Below are 21,504 nucleotides of genomic sequence, written 5' to 3'. Positions count from 1 at the left end.
AACTTCGCCAGTCCTCACGCGGTCCCGCCCCAAAAACACGTTCTCCCGCCGGCGTCCCGTCAGCTCACTTCAACCGGCGCAATGAAAGTAACACTCAGGATACGTCATTAAACCTGCAAAGCCTATACACATATCTTTCAGAGGCATGGCTGACTTCTCAATCGTGATTACAATGGAATTCCACTGTTTCCTTATTAAAGAACGTGAAGATTTAATGAGTGAGATTATCAAACAATCATCTATACATCAACAGAATATTACAAATAACATAAAGACTTGATAATGTCTTTAGATTTAATAGATTTTCAACAAAAACAATGAGTTTCATTTTGTGACTTACTGATCAATTGTTTTAAAAAATCATGAAAAATACATAAATCATCATAAAATTACCAAAATATTCTCACATGGCAGTGTTAACATGCGGAATAATATGATGTTGTTTTTAAATCAGTTGACTCAAAGCTTTTTTGAAGAAAAATTAGGAAATATAACTATAAAGGTCACAACAAAAATTTAAATATTCATAAAAAAATAGTGCTACTTTCTATAATTAGGAGAAAAATCTCAGATCACCATAGGTACGTGTGGAATGTTGTAAATGGCTTATATTTACTGTATACCTAAAAAGTTTTCTAACAAAAATTAATTACGTTGTTGTCCAACTATACAGAAAAACTGGTAAAAAGTTAAAAATTAATTAAAAATCTATGCTTTTGTACAGAAATCTCAAAATATTCCCAGGTTGCCTCTGTGACGTGAGAATTCTTCTTATATTTTTGTTGGGGTCATAAATGTAAAACTGTACTTACAATAAAATAATATTTGCATTAGTGTCTGTAGACAAAAATATGTCCTAAAATTAAACACAAGGGGGAGCTCATATCAAGACGACATTTTTTTTGTTTCATAAACCACCTAAGAGTGAACTTTGTAGCAAATTACAAGAAGGTTGTGAGAACAGAATTTGCGCTACAATTGCTAGCCTAAAAATGTATTTTCATAAATATAAAGCGTAAACCTCAACATGGAGCTGCGGCTTTCGTGACATAAGCTCTAGCCTATCCAGCTAACACAATCTGGAAATCTTAGCCTCTTACATGCAAATAATGATTTTTAGGAAATTTTTCAAATTTGAAATTTTAAATGATCATAAGCCACGCCCACTTTGATAAATCATTACCATATTGATAATGTAATCTTAAGACTCTATAGTGATGACAACCACTAAGTTTCGTGCAGATCCATTTAGCCAGTTCAGCAGTATAATTTCTTCCCAGTTATAGCGCCCCCTATTGTTTAATCAAGTTGAAAACCAGGACATACACTTGAATTGACCTTAGGTATGACTGTTATGAACAGCTTTGAAAAATGTCAAAATCTTTTGAAGTTACTCTAAAAAAATTTTTTCATTCTCCAAAATTTTTTTAAAAAAAATCATATTAAAAAAAATAAGCAAATTATCCAAAATCCCTTCACATCTTTTGGTCAGCCGCTCCTCCTCTCTTGTCAGGGAAAGATGTGATGTGATTGAGTTTGACGGCCGGGAGGAGTTAACGAAAGTACGTTGGACTTACTATGCAAATTTCTACTAATTTGCATAAGTTTAAAACATTTTTTAAAATACTCATCTAAATTTGACTGACTCAATGAACATACTGGATGAGATCATTTGTTTTTTTACGAAAGTAATGGGGAGAAACATGCCAAAAATATTTTTGGGGTACCACAGCGCCACCTATTGGACAAAATTCAAAAAATTTTCTGTGATTGTAGATGTCATTATGACTGATATGAATTGTAATTTTCTGTATAGAATATGTATTTTTCAGGAGTAAATGGGCGAAAACGTTTAAAGCCTATTTATAGCCTATAAGCCACGCCCACTTTTTAATCATTTTCAAAATATAGCTTAAGGGTCCGATGATTAACATATGTGCCAAGTTCTGTGGAAATCCATCAAGCCGTTTAGCTGAAACAAACTTTTTGACTCTTTAGCGCCCCCTATTGGTGAATCCACACAAAATCGGGTAGATAGGGCTTACCGCTCATACTTCATAAGGGTGTAGAGTCTCATCAATTTATCTTGAGAAATGGTGAAGATATCATCAATTAGCACATGTGCTAGCTAGCACACTGATTTTGACATGGTGTCATTAGCCCAATTTTCAATATTTCTGCATTTTTCTTCATCACCACAACTTATCTTAGTCCATAGATCATATGTACGAAGTTTGAAGTTGATTCGACGAAAAATGACGAATAGGTGATTAAAAGTAAGTTTTGAGTTTTTTGCGATCTAGCAAAAAATCTAGTTAGGCGGAAATGGGCGTGGCCAATACAAAAAAGATGGAGAATCACCCAAGGATCATGTACATATAAAGTTTATGACTGTAGGACCTACGGTTTGGGAGCTAGTAGCTGAAACGTGTTGACCTCTGCAATAGCGCCACCTAGGTGACGCGGGGTCCAAATTTTCGAATCTGAGTAGCGGTCAGGATTTTGTATCAGACTGCCGTGTCAGATTTTTCCTGGCAATTTCTGGCTCCTGCCCCCATACAAACGTAGCGGAGAAGAATAATAAATAACTAGAACTGCAAGCAGTTATCAACGGGTTCCAAGCCCCCAGCGCCAGTCGCCTACCCGGCCCCGCCCTCCACTTCGCCAGTCCTCACGCGGTCCCGCCCCAAAAACACGTTCTCCCGCCGGCGTTCGTCAGCTCACTTCAACCGGCGCAATGAAAGTAACACTCAGGATACGTCATTAAACCTGCAAAGCCTATACACATATCTTTCAGAGGCATGGCTGACTCCTCAATCGTGATTACAATGGAATTCCACTGTTTCCTTATTAAAGAACGTGAAGATTTAATGAGTGAGGTTATCAAACAATGATCTATACATCAACAGAATATTACCAATAACATAAACACTTGATAATGTCTTTAGATTTAAAAGATTTTCAACAAAAACTATGAGTTTCATTTTGTGACTTACTGAACAAATGTTTTAAAAAATCATGAAAAATACATAAATCATCCTAAAATTACCAAAATATTCTCACATGGCAGTGTTAACATGCGGAATAATATGATGTTGTTTTTAAATCAGTAGACTCAAAGCTTTTTTGAAGAAAAATTGGGAAATATAACTATAAAGGTCACAACAAAAATAAAAATATTCATAAAAAAATAGTGCTACTTTCTAAAATTAGGAGAAAAATCTCAGATCACCATAGGTACATGTGGGATGTTATAAATGGCTTATATTTACTGTATACCTAAAAAGCTTTCTAACAAAAATTAATTACGTTGTTGTCCAAATATACAGAAAAACTGGTAAAAAGTTAAAAATTCATTAAAAATATACGCTTTTGTACAGAAATCTCAAAATATTCCCAGGTTGCCTCTGTGATGTGAGAATTCTTCTTATATTTTTGTTGGGGTCATAAATGTAAAACTGTACTTACAATAAAATAATACTTGCATTAGTGGCTGTAGACAAAAATATGTCCTATAATTAAACACTAGGGGGAGCTCAAATCAAGACGACATTTTTTTTTGTTTCATAACCCACCTAAGAGTGAACTTTGTGGCAAATTACAAGAAGATTGTGAGAACAGAATTTGCGCTACAATTGCTAGCCTAAAAACGTATTTTCGTAAATATAAAGCGCAAACCTCTTTGTGGAGCTGCGGCTTTCGTGACATAAGCTCTAGCCTATTCATTTAACACAATCTGGAAATCTTAGCCTCTTACATGCAAATAGTGATTTTTAGGAAATTTTTCAAATTTGAAATTTTAAATGATCATAAACCACGCCCACTTTGATCAATCATTACCATATTGATAATGTAGTCTTAAGACTTTATAGTGATGACAGCCACTAAGTTTCGTGCCGATCCATTTAGCCGGTTCAGCAGTATAATTTCTTCCCAGTTATAGCGCCCCCTATTGTTTAATCAAGTTGAAAACCAGGGCATACACTTGAATTGACCTTAGGTATGACTGTTATGAACAGCTTTGAAAAATGTCAAAATCTCTTGAAGTTACGCTAAAAAAACTTTTTCATTCCCAAAAAATTATTTTAAAAAATCATATTTAAAAAAATAAGCAAATTATCGAAAATCCCTTCACATCTTTTGGTCAGCCGCTCCTCCTCTCTTGTCAGGGAAAGTTTTGATGTGATTGAGTTTGACGGCCGGGAGGAGTTAACGAAAGTACGTTGTACTTACTATGCAAATTTCTACTAATTTGCATAAGTTTAAAACATTTTTTAAATTACTCATCTAAATTTGACTGACTCAAAGAAAACATTGGAATAGATCATTTGTTTTTTTACAAAAGAAATGGGGAGAAACATGCCAAAAATATTTTTGGGGTACCAGAGCGCCACCTATTGGACAAAATTCAAAAAATTTTCTGTGATTGTAGATGTCACGATGACTGATATGAATTGTAATTTTCTGTATAGAATATGTATTTTTCATGAGTAAAAGGGCGAAAATTTTTAAAGCCTATAAGCCACGCCCACTTTTTAATCATTTTCAAAATATAGCTTAAGGGTCCGACGATTAACATATGTGCCAAGTTCTGTGGAAATCCATCAAGCCGTTTAGCTGAAACAAACTTTTTGACTCTTTAGCGCCCCCTATTGGTGAATCCAAACAAAATGGGGTAGATAGGACTTACCGCTCATACTTTGTAAGGTTCTAGAGTCTCATCAATTTATTTTGAGAAATGGTGAAGATATCATCAATTAACACATGTGCTAGCTAGCTCACTGATTTTGACATGGTGTCATTAGCCCAATTTTCAATATTTCTGCATTTTTCTTCATCACAACAACTTAGCCTAGTCCGTAGATCACATGTACGAAGTTTGAAGTTGATTCGACGAAAAATGTCGAATAGGTGATTAAAACTAAGTTTTGCATTTTTTGCGATCTAGCAAAAAATCTAGTTAGGCGGAAATGGGCGTGGCCAATACAAAAAAGATGGAGAATCAATCAAGGATCATGTGCATATAAAGTTTTTGACTGTAGGACCTACGGTTTGGGAGCTAGTAGCTGAAACGTGTTGACCTCTGCAATAGCGCCACCTAGGTGACCCGGGGTCCAAATTTTCGAATCTGAGTAGCGGTCAGGATTTTCTATCAGACTGCCATGTCAGATTTTTCCTTGCAATTTCAGGCTCTTGCGCCCATACAGACACAGCGGAGAAGAATAATAATAATAAATAATAAATAATAAATAATGAAAAATCCGTAGAAAAACAATAGGGTTCCCTGCCCTTTGGGCTTGGAACCCTAATAATGAAAAATCCGTAGAAAAACAATAGGGTTCCCTGCCCTTTGGGCTTGGAACCCTAACTAGAACTGCAAGCAGTTATCAACGGGTTCCAAGCCCCCAGCGCCAGTCGCCCACCCGCCCCGCCCTCAACTTCGCCAGTCCTCACGCGGTCCCGCCCCAAAAACACGTTCTCCCGCCGGCGTCCCGTCAGCTCACTTCAACCGGCGCAACGAAAGTAACACTCGGGATACGTCATTAAACCTGCAAAGCCTATACACATATCTTTCAGAGGCATGGCTGACTTCTCAACCGTGATTACAATGGAATTCCACTGTTTCCTTATTAAAGAACGTGAAGATTTAATGAGTGAGATTATCAAACAATGATCTATACATCAACAGAATATTACAAATAACATAAATACTTGATAATGTCTTTAGATTTAAAAGATTTTCAACAAAAACTACGAGTTTCATTTTGTGACTTACTGACCAAATGTTTTAAAAAATCATGAAAAATACATAAATCATCATAAAATTACCAAAATATTCTCACATGGCAGTGTTAAGATGCGGAATAATATGATGTTGTTTTTAAATCAGTAGACTCAAAGCTTTTTTGAAGAAAAATTGGGAAATATAACTATAAAGGTCACAACAAAAATTCAAATATTCATAAAAAAATAGTGCTACTTTCTAAAATTAGGAGAAAAATCTCAGATCACCATAGGTACATGTGGAATGTTGTAAATGGCTTATATTTACTGTATACCTAAAAAAAACTTTCTAACAAAAATTAATTACGTTGTTGTCCAACTATACAGAAAAACTGGTAAAAAGTTAAAAATTCATTAAAAATCTATGCTTTTGTACAGAAATCTCAAAATATTCCCAGGTTGCCTCTGTGATGTGAGAATTCTTCTTATATTTTTGTTGGGGTCATAAATGTAAAACTGTACTTACAATAAAATAATATTTGCATTAGTGGCTGTAGACAAAAATATGTCCTACAATTAAACACAAGGGGGAGCTCAAATCAATACGACATTTTTTTTCTTTCATAAACCACCTAAGAGTGAACTTTGTGGCAAATTACAAGAAGATTGTGAGAACAGAATTTGCGCTACAATTGCTAGCCTAAAAATGTATTTTCGTAAATATAAAGCGCAAACCTCTTCATGGAGCTGCGGCTTTCGTGACATAAGCTCTAGCCAATCCAGTTGACACAATCTGGAAATCTTAGCCTCTTACATGCAAATTGTGATTTTTAGGGAATTTTTCAAATTTGAAATTTTAAATGATCATAAACCACGCCCACTTTGATCAATCATTACCATATTGATAATGTAGTCTTAAGACTCTATAGTGATGACAACCACTAAGTTTCGTGCAGATCCATTTAGCTGGTTCAGCAATATAATTTCTTCCCAGTTATAGCGCCCCCTATTGTTTAATCAAGGTGAAAACCAGGACATACACTTGAATTGACCTTAGGTATGATTGTTATGAACAGCTTTGAAAAATGTCAAAGTCTTTTGAAGTTACGCTAAAAAAACTTTTTCATTCCCAAAAAATTATTTTAAAAAATCATATTAAAAAAAATAAGCAAATTATCCAAAATCCCTTCACATCTTTTGGTCAGCCGCTCCTCCTCTCTTGTCAGGGAAAGTTGTGATGTGATTGAGTTTGACGGCCGGGAGGAGTTAACGAAAGTACGTTGGACTTACTATGCAAATTTCTACTAATTTGCATAAGTTTAAAACATTTGTTAAAATACTCATCTAAATTTGACTGACTCACTGAACACACTGGATGAGATCATTTGTTTTTTTACGAAAGAAATGGGGAGAACCATGCCAAAAATATTTTTGGGGTACCACAGCGCCACCTATTGGACAAAATTCAAAAAATTTTCTGTGATTGTAGATGTCACTATGACTGATAAGAATTGTAATTTTCTGTTTAGAATATATATTTTTCATGAGTAAAAGGGCGAAAAATTTTAAAGCCTATAAGCCACGCCCACTTTTTAATCATTTTCAAAATGTAGCTTAAGGGTCCGATGACTAACATATGTGCCAAGTTCTGGGGAAATCCATCAAGCCGTTTAGCTCAAACAAACTTTTTGACTCTTTAGCGCCCCCTATTGGTGAATCCAAACAAAATGGGGTAGATAGGGCTTACCGCTCATACTTCATAAGGGTCTAGAGTCTCATCAGTTTATCTTGAGAAATGGTGAAGATATCATCAATTACCACATGTGCTAGCTAGCGCGCTGATTTTGACATGGTGTCATTAGCCCAATTTTCAATATTTCTGCATTTTTCTTCATCACAACAACTTAGCTTAGTCCATAGATCACATGTACGAAGTTTGAAGTTGATTCGACAAAAAATGATGAATAGGTGATTAAAAGTAAGTTTTGTGTTTTTTGCGATCTAGCAAAAAATCTAGTTAGGCGGAAATGGGCGTGGCCAATACAAAAAAGATGGAGAATCATCCAAGGATCATGGACATATAAAGTTTTTGACTATAGGACCTACGGTTTGGGAGCTAGTAGCTAAAACGTGTTGACCTCCGCAATAGCGCCACCTAGGTGACGCGGGGTCCAAATTTTCGAATCTGAGTAGCGGTCAGGATTTTCTATCAGACTGCCATGTCAGATTTTCCCTGGCAATTTCAGGCTCTTGCGCCCATACAGACACAGCGGAGAAGAATAATAATAATAAATAATAAATAATAAATAATGAAAAATCCGTAGAAAAACAATAGGGTTCCCTGCCCTTTGGGCTTGGAACCCTAATAATAACTAGAACTGCAAGCAGTTATCAACGGGTTCCAAGCCCCCAGCGCCAGTCGCCCACCCGCCCCGCCCTCAACTTCGCCGGTCCTCACGCGGTCCCGCCCCAAAAACATGTTCTCCCGCCGGCGTCCCGTCAGCTCACTTCAACCGGCGCAATGAAAGTAACACTCAGGATACGTCATTAAACCTGCAAAGCCTATACACATCTTTCAGAGGCATGGCTGACTTCTCAATCGTGATTACAATGGAATTCCACTGTTTCCTTATTAAAGAACGTGAAGATTTAATGAGTGAGATTATCAAACAATAATCTATACATCAACAGAATATTACAAACAACATAAATACTTGATAATGTCCTTAGATTTAATTGATTTTCAACAAAAACAATGAGTTTCATTTTGTTACTTACTGACCAAATGTTTCAAAAAATCATGAAAAATACATAACTCATCATAAAATTACCAAAATATTCTCACATGGCAGTGTTAACATGTGGAATAATATGATGTTGTTTTTAAATCAGTAGACTCAAAGCTTTTTTGAAGAAAAATCAGTAAATATAACTGTAAGGGTCACAGTCAAAATTAAAATATTCATAAAAAAATAGTGCTACTTTCTAAAATTTATAGAAAAATCTCAGATCACCATAGGCACATGTGGAATGTTATAAATGTGTTATATTTACTTTGTACCTAAAAAAAACTTTCTTACAAAAATTAGTTACTTTTTGTCCAACTATACAAAAAACTGGCAAAAAGTAAAAAATTCATTAAAAATCAATGCTTTTGTACAAAAATCTCAAAATATTCCGAGATTGCCTCTGTGATGTGAGAATTCTTTTTATATTTTTGTTGGGGTCATAAATGTAAAATTGTACCTACAATAAAATAATATTTGCGTTAGTTGCTGTAGACAAAAATATGTCCTATAATTAAACACAAGGGGGAGCTCAAATCAAGACGACATTTTTTTTGTTTCATAAACCACCTAAGAGTGAACTTTATGGCAAATGTCAAGAAGATTGTGAAAACAGAATTTGCGCTACAATTGCTAGCCTAAAAATGTATTTTTGTAAATTTATAGCGCAAACATCTTCGTGGAGCTGCGGTTTTCAATATCTAAGCTCATGGCTATCCAGTTAACATAATCTGGAAAACGTAGCTTCTTACATGAAAATAATGATTTTTAGGAAATTTTTCAAATTTGAAATTTTAAATGATCATAAACCACGCCCACATTGATCAATCATTACCATATTTATAATGTAGTCTTAAGACTCTACAATGATGACAACCACTAAGTTTCGTGCAGATCCATTTAACCAGGTCAGCAGTATAATGTTTTGCTATTTATAGCGCCCCCTATTGTTTAATCAAGGTGAAAATCAAGACATACACTTGAATTGACCTTAGGTTTGACTGTTATGAACAGTTTTGAAAAATGTCCAAATATTTTGAAGTTATGCTAAAAAAACTTTTTCATTCCCCAAAAAATATTTCAAAAATTCATATTTAAAAAAGTAAGCAAATTATCCAAAATCCCTTCAGATCGTTTGGTCAGCCGCTCTTCCTCTCTTGTCAGGCAAAGTTGTGATGTGATTGGGTTTGACGGCCGGGAGGAGTTAACGAAAGTACGTTTGACTTACTATGCAAATTTCTACTAATTAGCATAAGTTTAAAACATTTTTTAAAATACTCATCTTAATTTGACTGAGTCAATGAACATACTGGATGAGACCATTTGCTTGTTTACTAAAATATTGAGGAGAAACATGCCAAAAACGTTTTTGGGGTACAACAGCGCCAACTATTGGACAAAATTCAAACTTTTTTCTGTGATTGTAGATGTCACTATGACTGATATGATTTGTAACTTTCTGTATAGAATATGTATTTTTCATCAGTTAAAGGGCAAAAATTTTTAAAGTCTATAAGCCACGCCCACTTTTTAATCATTTTCAAAATATAGCTTAAGGGTCCAATGATTAACATATTTGCCAAGTTCTGTGGAAATCCATCAAGCCGTTTAGCTCAAACTAACTTTTTGACTCTTTAGCGCCCCCTTTTGGTGAATCCAAACAAAATGGGGAAGATAGGACTTACCGCTCATACTTTGTAAGGTTCTAGAGTCTCATCAATTTATTTTGAGAAATGGTGAAGATATCATCAATTAACACATGTGCTAGCTAGCGCACTGATTTTGACATGGTGTCATTAGCCCAATTTTCAATATTTCTGCATTTTTCTTCATCACAACAACTTAGCCTAGTCCATAGATCACATGTACGAAGTTTGAAGTTGATTCGACGAAAAATGTCGAATAGGTGATTAAAACTAAGTTTTGCATTTTTTGCGATCTAGCAAAAAATCTAGTTAGGCGGAAATGGGCGTGGCCAATACAAAAAAGATGGAGAATCAATCAAGGATCATGTGCATATAAAGTTTTTGACTGTAGGACCTACGGTTTGGGAGCTAGTAGCTGAAACGTGTTGACCTCTGCAATAGCGCCACCTAGGTGACCCGGGGTCCAAATTTTCGAATCTGAGTAGCGGTCAGGATTTTCTATCAGACTGCCATGTCAGATTTTTCCTTGCAATTTCAGGCTCTTGCGCCCATACAGACACAGCGGAGAAGAATAATAATAATAAATAATAAATAATAAATAATGAAAAATCCGTAGAAAAACAATAGGGTTCCCTGCCCTTTGGGCTTGGAACCCTAAATAATAAATAATGAAAAATCCGTAGAAAAACAATAGGGTTCCCTGCCCTTTGGGCTTGGAACCCTAATAATGAAAAATCCGTAGAAAAACAATAGGGTTCCCTGCCCTTTGGGCTTGGAACCCTATGCAGTTATCAACGGGTTCCAAGCCCCCAGCGCCAGTCGCCTACCCGGCCCCGCCCTCCACTTCGCCAGTCCTCACGCGGTCCCGCCCCAAAAACACGTTCTCCCGCCGGCGTTCGTCAGCTCACTTCAACCGGCGCAATGAAAGTAACACTCAGGATACGTCATTAAACCTGCAAAGCCTATACACATATCTTTCAGAGGCATGGCTGACTCCTCAATCGTGATTACAATGGAATTCCACTGTTTCCTTATTAAAGAACGTGAAGATTTAATGAGTGAGGTTATCAAACAATGATCTATACATCAACAGAATATTACCAATAACATAAACACTTGATAATGTCTTTAGATTTAAAAGATTTTCAACAAAAACTATGAGTTTCATTTTGTGACTTACTGAACAAATGTTTTAAAAAATCATGAAAAATACATAAATCATCCTAAAATTACCAAAATATTCTCACATGGCAGTGTTAACATGCGGAATAATATGATGTTGTTTTTAAATCAGTAGACTCAAAGCTTTTTTGAAGAAAAATTGGGAAATATAACTATAAAGGTCACAACAAAAATAAAAATATTCATAAAAAAATAGTGCTACTTTCTAAAATTAGGAGAAAAATCTCAGATCACCATAGGTACATGTGGGATGTTATAAATGGCTTATATTTACTGTATACCTAAAAAGCTTTCTAACAAAAATTAATTACGTTGTTGTCCAAATATACAGAAAAACTGGTAAAAAGTTAAAAATTCATTAAAAATATACGCTTTTGTACAGAAATCTCAAAATATTCCCAGGTTGCCTCTGTGATGTGAGAATTCTTCTTATATTTTTGTTGGGGTCATAAATGTAAAACTGTACTTACAATAAAATAATACTTGCATTAGTGGCTGTAGACAAAAATATGTCCTATAATTAAACACTAGGGGGAGCTCAAATCAAGACGACATTTTTTTTTGTTTCATAACCCACCTAAGAGTGAACTTTGTGGCAAATTACAAGAAGATTGTGAGAACAGAATTTGCGCTACAATTGCTAGCCTAAAAACGTATTTTCGTAAATATAAAGCGCAAACCTCTTTGTGGAGCTGCGGCTTTCGTGACATAAGCTCTAGCCTATTCATTTAACACAATCTGGAAATCTTAGCCTCTTACATGCAAATAGTGATTTTTAGGAAATTTTTCAAATTTGAAATTTTAAATGATCATAAACCACGCCCACTTTGATCAATCATTACCATATTGATAATGTAGTCTTAAGACTTTATAGTGATGACAGCCACTAAGTTTCGTGCCGATCCATTTAGCCGGTTCAGCAGTATAATTTCTTCCCAGTTATAGCGCCCCCTATTGTTTAATCAAGTTGAAAACCAGGGCATACACTTGAATTGACCTTAGGTATGACTGTTATGAACAGCTTTGAAAAATGTCAAAATCTCTTGAAGTTACGCTAAAAAAACTTTTTCATTCCCAAAAAATTATTTTAAAAAATCATATTTAAAAAAATAAGCAAATTATCGAAAATCCCTTCACATCTTTTGGTCAGCCGCTCCTCCTCTCTTGTCAGGGAAAGTTTTGATGTGATTGAGTTTGACGGCCGGGAGGAGTTAACGAAAGTACGTTGTACTTACTATGCAAATTTCTACTAATTTGCATAAGTTTAAAACATTTTTTAAATTACTCATCTAAATTTGACTGACTCAAAGAAAACATTGGAATAGATCATTTGTTTTTTTACAAAAGAAATGGGGAGAAACATGCCAAAAATATTTTTGGGGTACCAGAGCGCCACCTATTGGACAAAATTCAAAAAATTTTCTGTGATTGTAGATGTCACGATGACTGATATGAATTGTAATTTTCTGTATAGAATATGTATTTTTCATGAGTAAAAGGGCGAAAATTTTTAAAGCCTATAAGCCACGCCCACTTTTTAATCATTTTCAAAATATAGCTTAAGGGTCCGACGATTAACATATGTGCCAAGTTCTGTGGAAATCCATCAAGCCGTTTAGCTGAAACAAACTTTTTGACTCTTTAGCGCCCCCTATTGGTGAATCCAAACAAAATGGGGTAGATAGGACTTACCGCTCATACTTTGTAAGGTTCTAGAGTCTCATCAATTTATTTTGAGAAATGGTGAAGATATCATCAATTAACACATGTGCTAGCTAGCTCACTGATTTTGACATGGTGTCATTAGCCCAATTTTCAATATTTCTGCATTTTTCTTCATCACAACAACTTAGCCTAGTCCGTAGATCACATGTACGAAGTTTGAAGTTGATTCGACGAAAAATGTCGAATAGGTGATTAAAACTAAGTTTTGCATTTTTTGCGATCTAGCAAAAAATCTAGTTAGGCGGAAATGGGCGTGGCCAATACAAAAAAGATGGAGAATCAATCAAGGATCATGTGCATATAAAGTTTTTGACTGTAGGACCTACGGTTTGGGAGCTAGTAGCTGAAACGTGTTGACCTCTGCAATAGCGCCACCTAGGTGACCCGGGGTCCAAATTTTCGAATCTGAGTAGCGGTCAGGATTTTCTATCAGACTGCCATGTCAGATTTTTCCTTGCAATTTCAGGCTCTTGCGCCCATACAGACACAGCGGAGAAGAATAATAATAATAAATAATAAATAATAAATAATGAAAAATCCGTAGAAAAACAATAGGGTTCCCTGCCCTTTGGGCTTGGAACCCTAATAATGAAAAATCCGTAGAAAAACAATAGGGTTCCCTGCCCTTTGGGCTTGGAACCCTAACTAGAACTGCAAGCAGTTATCAACGGGTTCCAAGCCCCCAGCGCCAGTCGCCTACCCGGCCCCGCCCTCCACTTCGCCAGTCCTCACGCGGTCCCGCCCCAAAAACACGTTCTCCCGCCGGCGTTCGTCAGCTCACTTCAACCGGCGCAATGAAAGTAACACTCAGGATACGTCATTAAACCTGCAAAGCCTATACACATATCTTTCAGAGGCATGGCTGACTCCTCAATCGTGATTACAATGGAATTCCACTGTTTCCTTATTAAAGAACGTGAAGATTTAATGAGTGAGGTTATCAAACAATGATCTATACATCAACAGAATATTACCAATAACATAAACACTTGATAATGTCTTTAGATTTAAAAGATTTTCAACAAAAACTATGAGTTTCATTTTGTGACTTACTGAACAAATGTTTTAAAAAATCATGAAAAATACATAAATCATCCTAAAATTACCAAAATATTCTCACATGGCAGTGTTAACATGCGGAATAATATGATGTTGTTTTTAAATCAGTAGACTCAAAGCTTTTTTGAAGAAAAATTGGGAAATATAACTATAAAGGTCACAACAAAAATAAAAATATTCATAAAAAAATAGTGCTACTTTCTAAAATTAGGAGAAAAATCTCAGATCACCATAGGTACATGTGGGATGTTATAAATGGCTTATATTTACTGTATACCTAAAAAGCTTTCTAACAAAAATTAATTACGTTGTTGTCCAAATATACAGAAAAACTGGTAAAAAGTTAAAAATTCATTAAAAATATACGCTTTTGTACAGAAATCTCAAAATATTCCCAGGTTGCCTCTGTGATGTGAGAATTCTTCTTATATTTTTGTTGGGGTCATAAATGTAAAACTGTACTTACAATAAAATAATACTTGCATTAGTGGCTGTAGACAAAAATATGTCCTATAATTAAACACTAGGGGGAGCTCAAATCAAGACGACATTTTTTTTGTTTCATAACCCACCTAAGAGTGAACTTTGTGGCAAATTACAAGAAGATTGTGAGAACAGAATTTGCGCTACAATTGCTAGCCTAAAAACGTATTTTCGTAAATATAAAGCGCAAACCTCTTTGTGGAGCTGCGGCTTTCGTGACATAAGCTCTAGCCTATTCATTTAACACAATCTGGAAATCTTAGCCTCTTACATGCAAATAGTGATTTTTAGGAAATTTTTCAAATTTGAAATTTTAAATGATCATAAACCACGCCCACTTTGATCAATCATTACCATATTGATAATGTAGTCTTAAGACTTTATAGTGATGACAGCCACTAAGTTTCGTGCCGATCCATTTAGCCGGTTCAGCAGTATAATTTCTTCCCAGTTATAGCGCCCCCTATTGTTTAATCAAGTTGAAAACCAGGACATACACTTGAATTGACCTTAGGTATGACTGTTATGAACAGCTTTGAAAAATGTCAAAATCTCTTGAAGTTACGCTAAAAAAACTTTTTCATTCCCAAAAAATTATTTAAAAAAATCATATTTAAAAAAATAAGCAAATTATCGAAAATCCCTTCACATCTTTTGGTCAGCCGCTCCTCCTCTCTTGTCAGGGAAAGTTTTGATGTGATTGAGTTTGACGGCCGGGAGGAGTTAACGAAAGTACGTTGGACTTACTATGCAAATTTCTACTAATTTGCATAAGTTTAAAACATTTTTTAAATTACTCATCTAAATTTGACTGACTCAAAGAACACATTGGAATAGATCATTTGTTTTTTTACAAAAGAAATGGGGAGAAACATGCCAAAAATATTTTTGGGGTACCAGAGCGCCACCTATTGGACAAAATTCAAAAAATTTTCTGTGATTGTAGATGTCACGATGACTGATATGAATTGTAATTTTCTGTATAGAATATGTATTTTTCATGAGTAAAAGGGCGAAAATTTTTAAAGCCTATAAGCCACGCCCACTTTTTAATCATTTTCAAAATATAGCTTAAGGGTCCGACGATTAACATATGTGCCAAGTTCTGTGGAAATCCATCAAGCCGTTTAGCTGAAACAAACTTTTTGACTCTTTAGCGCCCCCTATTGGTGAATCCAAACAAAATGGGGTAGATAGGACTTACCGCTCATACTTTGTAAGGTTCTAGAGTCTCATCAATTTATTTTGAGAAATGGTGAAGATATCATCAATTAACACATGTGCTAGCTAGCGCACTGATTTTGACATGGTGTCATTAGCCCAATTTTCAATATTTCTGCATTTTTCTTCATCACAACAACTTAGCCTAGTCCATAGATCACATGTACGAAGTTTGAAGTTGATTCGACGAAAAATGTCGAATAGGTGATTAAAACTAAGTTTTGCATTTTTTGCGATCTAGCAAAAAATCTAGTTAGGCGGAAATGGGCGTGGCCAATACAAAAAAGATGGAGAATCAATCAAGGATCATGTGCATATAAAGTTTTTGACTGTAGGACCTACGGTTTGGGAGCTAGTAGCTGAAACGTGTTGACCTCTGCAATAGCGCCACCTAGGTGACCCGGGGTCCAAATTTTCGAATCTGAGTAGCGGTCAGGATTTTCTATCAGACTGCCATGTCAGATTTTTCCTTGCAATTTCAGGCTCTTGCGCCCATACAGACACAGCGGAGAAGAATAATAATAATAAATAATAAATAATAAATAATGAAAAATCCGTAGAAAAACAATAGGGTTCCCTGCCCTTTGGGCTTGGAACCCTAACTAGAACTGCAAGCAGTTATCAACGGGTTCCAAGCCCCCAGCGCCAGTCGCCTACCCGGCCCCGCCCTCCACTTCGCCAGTCCTCACGCGGTCCCGCCCCAAAAACACGTTCTCCCGCCGGCGTTCGTCAGCTCACTTCAACCGGCGCAATGAAAGTAACACTCAGGATACGTCATTAAACCTGCAAAGCCTATACACATATCTTTCAGAGGCATGGCTGACTCCTCAATCGTGATTACAATGGAATTCCACTGTTTCCTTATTAAAGAACGTGAAGATTTAATGAGTGAGGTTATCAAACAATGATCTATACATCAACAGAATATTACCAATAACATAAACACTTGATAATGTCTTTAGATTTAAAAGATTTTCAACAAAAACTATGAGTTTCATTTTGTGACTTACTGAACAAATGTTTTAAAAAATCATGAAAAATACATAAATCATCCTAAAATTACCAAAATATTCTCACATGGCAGTGTTAACATGCGGAATAATATGATGTTGTTTTTAAATCAGTAGACTCAAAGCTTTTTTGAAGAAAAATTGGGAAATATAACTATAAAGGTCACAACAAAAATAAAAATATTCATTAAAAAAATAGTGCTACTTTCTAAAATTAGGAGAAAAATCTCAGATCACCATAGGTACATGTGGGATGTTATAAATGGCTTATATTTACTGTATACCTAAAAAGCTTTCTAACAGAAATTAATTACGTTGTTGTCCAAATATACAGAAAAACTGGTAAAAAGTTAAAAATTCATTAAAAATATACGCTTTTGTACAGAAATCTCAAAATATTCCCAGGTTGCCTCTGTGATGTGAGAATTCTTCTTATATTTTTGTTGGGGTCATAAATGTAAAACTGTACTTACAATAAAATAATACTTGCATTAGTGGCTGTAGACAAAAATATGTCCTATAATTAAACACTAGGGGGAGCTCAAATCAAGACGACATTTTTTTTTGTTTCATAACCCACCTAAGAGTGAACTTTGTGGCAAATTACAAGAAGATTGTGAGAACAGAATTTGCGCTACAATTGCTAGCCTAAAAACGTATTTTCGTAAATATAAAGCGCAAACCTCTTTGTGGAGCTGCGGCTTTCGTGACATAAGCTCTAGCCTATTCATTTAACACAATCTGGAAATCTTAGCCTCTTACATGCAAATAGTGATTTTTAGGAAATTTTTCAAATTTGAAATTTTAAATGATCATAAACCACGCCCACTTTGATCAATCATTACCATATTGATAATGTAGTCTTAAGACTTTATAGTGATGACAGCCACTAAGTTTCGTGCCGATCCATTTAGCCGGTTCAGCAGTATAATTTCTTCCCAGTTATAGCGCCCCCTATTGTTTAATCAAGTTGAAAACCAGGACATACACTTGAATTGACCTTAGGTATGACTGTTATGAACAGCTTTGAAAAATGTCAAAATCTCTTGAAGTTACGCTAAAAAAACTTTTTCATTCCCAAAAAATTATTTTAAAAAATCATATTTAAAAAAATAAGCAAATTATCGAAAATCCCTTCACATCTTTTGGTCAGCCGCTCCTCCTCTCTTGTCAGGGAAAGTTTTGATGTGATTGAGTTTGACGGCCGGGAGGAGTTAACGAAAGTACGTTGGACTTACTATGCAAATTTCTACTAATTTGCATAAGTTTAAAACATTTTTTAAATTACTCATCTAAATTTGACTGACTCAAAGAAGACATTGGAATAGATCATTTGTTTTTTTACAAAAGAAATGGGGAGAAACATGCCAAAAATATTTTTGGGGTACCAGAGCGCCACCTATTGGACAAAATTCAAAAAATTTTCTGTGATTGTAGATGTCACGATGACTGATATGAATTGTAATTTTCTGTATAGAATATGTATTTTTCATGAGTAAAAGGGCGAAAATTTTTAAAGCCTATAAGCCACGCCCACTTTTTAATCATTTTCAAAATATAGCTTAAGGGTCCGACGATTAACATATCTGCCAAGTTCTGTGGAAATCCATCAAGCCGTTTAGCTGAAACAAACTTTTTGACTCTTTAGCGCCCCCTATTGGTGAATCCAAACAAAATGGGGTAGATAGGACTTACCGCTCATACTTTGTAAGGTTCTAGAGTCTCATCAATTTATTTTGAGAAATGGTGAAGATATCATCAATTAACACATGTGCTAGCTAGCTCACTGATTTTGACATGGTGTCATTAGCCCAATTTTCAATATTTCTGCATTTTTCTTCATCACAACAACTTAGCCTAGTCCGTAGATCACATGTACGAAGTTTGAAGTTGATTCGACGAAAAATGTCGAATAGGTGATTAAAACTAAGTTTTGCATTTTTTGCGATCTAGCAAAAAATCTAGTTAGGCGGAAATGGGCGTGGCCAATACAAAAAAGATGGAGAATCAATCAAGGATCATGTGCATATAAAGTTTTTGACTGTAGGACCTACGGTTTGGGAGCTAGTAGCTGAAACGTGTTGACCTCTGCAATAGCGCCACCTAGGTGACCCGGGGTCCAAATTTTCGAATCTGAGTAGCGGTCAGGATTTTCTATCAGACTGCCATGTCAGATTTTTCCTTGCAATTTCAGGCTCTTGCGCCCATACAGACACAGCGGAGAAGAATAATAATAATAAATAATAAATAATAAATAATGAAAAATCCGTAGAAAAACAATAGGGTTCCCTGCCCTTTGGGCTTGGAACCCTAACTAGAACTGCAAGCAGTTATCAACGGGTTCCAAGCCCCCAGCGCCAGTCGCCCACCCGCCCCGCCCTCAACTTCGCCGGTCCTCACGCGGTCCCGCCCCAAAAACACGTTCTCCCGCCGGCGTCCCGTCAGCTCCCTTCAACCGGCGCAATGAAAGTAACACTCAGGATACGTCATTAAACCTGCAAAGCCTATACACATCTTTCAGAGGCATGGCTGACTTCTCAATCGTGATTACAATGGAATTCCACTGTTTCCTTATTAAAGAACGTGAAGATTTAATGAGTGAGATTATCAAACAATAATCTATACATCAACAGAATATTACAAACAACATAAATACTTGATAATGTCTTTAGATTTAATTGATTTTCAACAAAAACAATGAGTTTCATTTTGTGACTTACTGACCAAATGTTTCAAAAAATCATGAAAAATACATAACTCATCATAAAATTACCAAAATATTCTCACATGGCAGTGTTGACATGTGGAATAATATGATGTTGTTTTTAAATCAGTAGACTCAAAGCTTTTTTGAAGAAAAATCAGTAAATATAACTGTAAGGGTCACAGTCAAAATTAAAATATTCATAAAAAAATAGTGCTACTTTCTAAAATTTATAGAAAAATCTCAGATCACCATAGGCACATGTGGAATGTTATAAATATGTTATATTTACTTTGTACCTAAAAAAACGTTCTTACAAAAATTAGTTACTTTTTGTCCAACTATACAAAAAACTGGCAAAAAGTAAAAAATTCATTAAAAATCAATGCTTTTGTACAAAAATCTCAAAATATTCCGAGATTGCCTCTGTGATGTGAGAATTCTTTTTATATTTTTGTTGGGGTCATAAATGTAAAATTGTACCTACAATAAAATAATATTTGCGTTAGTTGCTGTAGACAAAAATATGTCCTATAATTAAACACAAGGGGGAGCTCAAATCAAGACGACATTTTTTTTGTTTCATAAACCACCTAAGAGTGAACTTTGTGGCAAATGTCAAGAAGATTGTGAAAACAGAATTTGCGCTACAATTGCTAGCCTAAAAATGTATTTTTGTAAATTTAAAGCGCAAACATCTTCGTGGAGCTGCGGTTTTCATTATCTAAGCTCATGGCTATCCAGTTAACATAATCTGGAAAACGTAGCTTCTTACATGAAAATAATGATTTTTAGGAAATTTTTCAAATTTGAAATTTTAAATGATCATAAACCACGCCCACATTGATCAATCATTACCATATTGATAATGTAGTCTTAAGACTCTACAATGATGACAACCACTAAGTTTCGTGCAGATCCATTTAACCAGGTCAGCAGTATAATGTATTGCTATTTATAGCGCCCCCTATTGTTTAATCAAGGTGAAAATCAAGACATACACTTGAATTGACCTTAGGTTTGTATGTTATGAACAGCTTTGAAAAATGTCCAAATATTTTGAAGTTATGCTAAAAAAACTTTTTCATTCCCAAAAAAATATTTTAAAAATTCATATTTAAAAAAGTAAGCAAATTATCTAAAATCCCTTCAGATCGTTTGGTCAGCCGCTCCTCCTCTCTTGTCAGGCAAAGTTGTGATGTGATTGGGTTTGACGGCCGGGAGGAGTTAACGAAAGTACGTTTGACTTACTATGCAAATTTCTACTAATTAGCATAAGTTTAAAACATTTTTTAAAATACTCATCTTAATTTGACTGAGTCAATGAACATACTGGATGAGACCATTTGCTTGTTTACTAAAATATTGAGGAGAAACATGCCAAAAACATTTTTGGGGTACAACAGCGCCAACTATTGGACAAAATTCAAACTTTTTTCTGTGATTGTAGATGTCACTATGACTGATATGATTTGTAACTTTCTGTATAGAATATGTATTTTTCATCAGTTAAAGGGCAAAATTTTTTAAAGCCTATAAGCCACGCCCACTTTTTAATCACTTTCAAAATATAGCTTAAGGGTCCAATGATTAACATATGTGCCAAGTTCTGTGGAAATCCATCAAGCCGTTTAGCTCAAACTAACTTTTTGACTCTTTAGCGCCCCCTTTTGGTGAATCCAAACAAAATGGGGAAGGTAGGGCTTACCGCTCATACTTCATAAGGGTCTAGAGTCTCATCACTTTATCTTGAGATATGGTGAAGATATCATCAATTAGCACATGTGCTAGCTAGCGCACTGATTTTGACATGGTGTCATTAGCCCAATTTTCAATATTTCTGCGTTTTTCTGCATCACAACAACTTATCTTAGTCCATAGATCATATGTACGAAGTTTGAAGTTGATTCGACGAAAAATGACGAATAGGTGATTAAAACTAAGTTTTGCATTTTTTGCGATCT

Source organism: Nothobranchius furzeri, chromosome 5, assembly GCF_043380555.1.
Source record: "Nothobranchius furzeri strain GRZ-AD chromosome 5, NfurGRZ-RIMD1, whole genome shotgun sequence".
NCBI classification, from domain to species: domain Eukaryota; kingdom Metazoa; phylum Chordata; class Actinopteri; order Cyprinodontiformes; family Nothobranchiidae; genus Nothobranchius; species Nothobranchius furzeri.
This window is presented reverse-complemented; position numbering follows the sequence as displayed.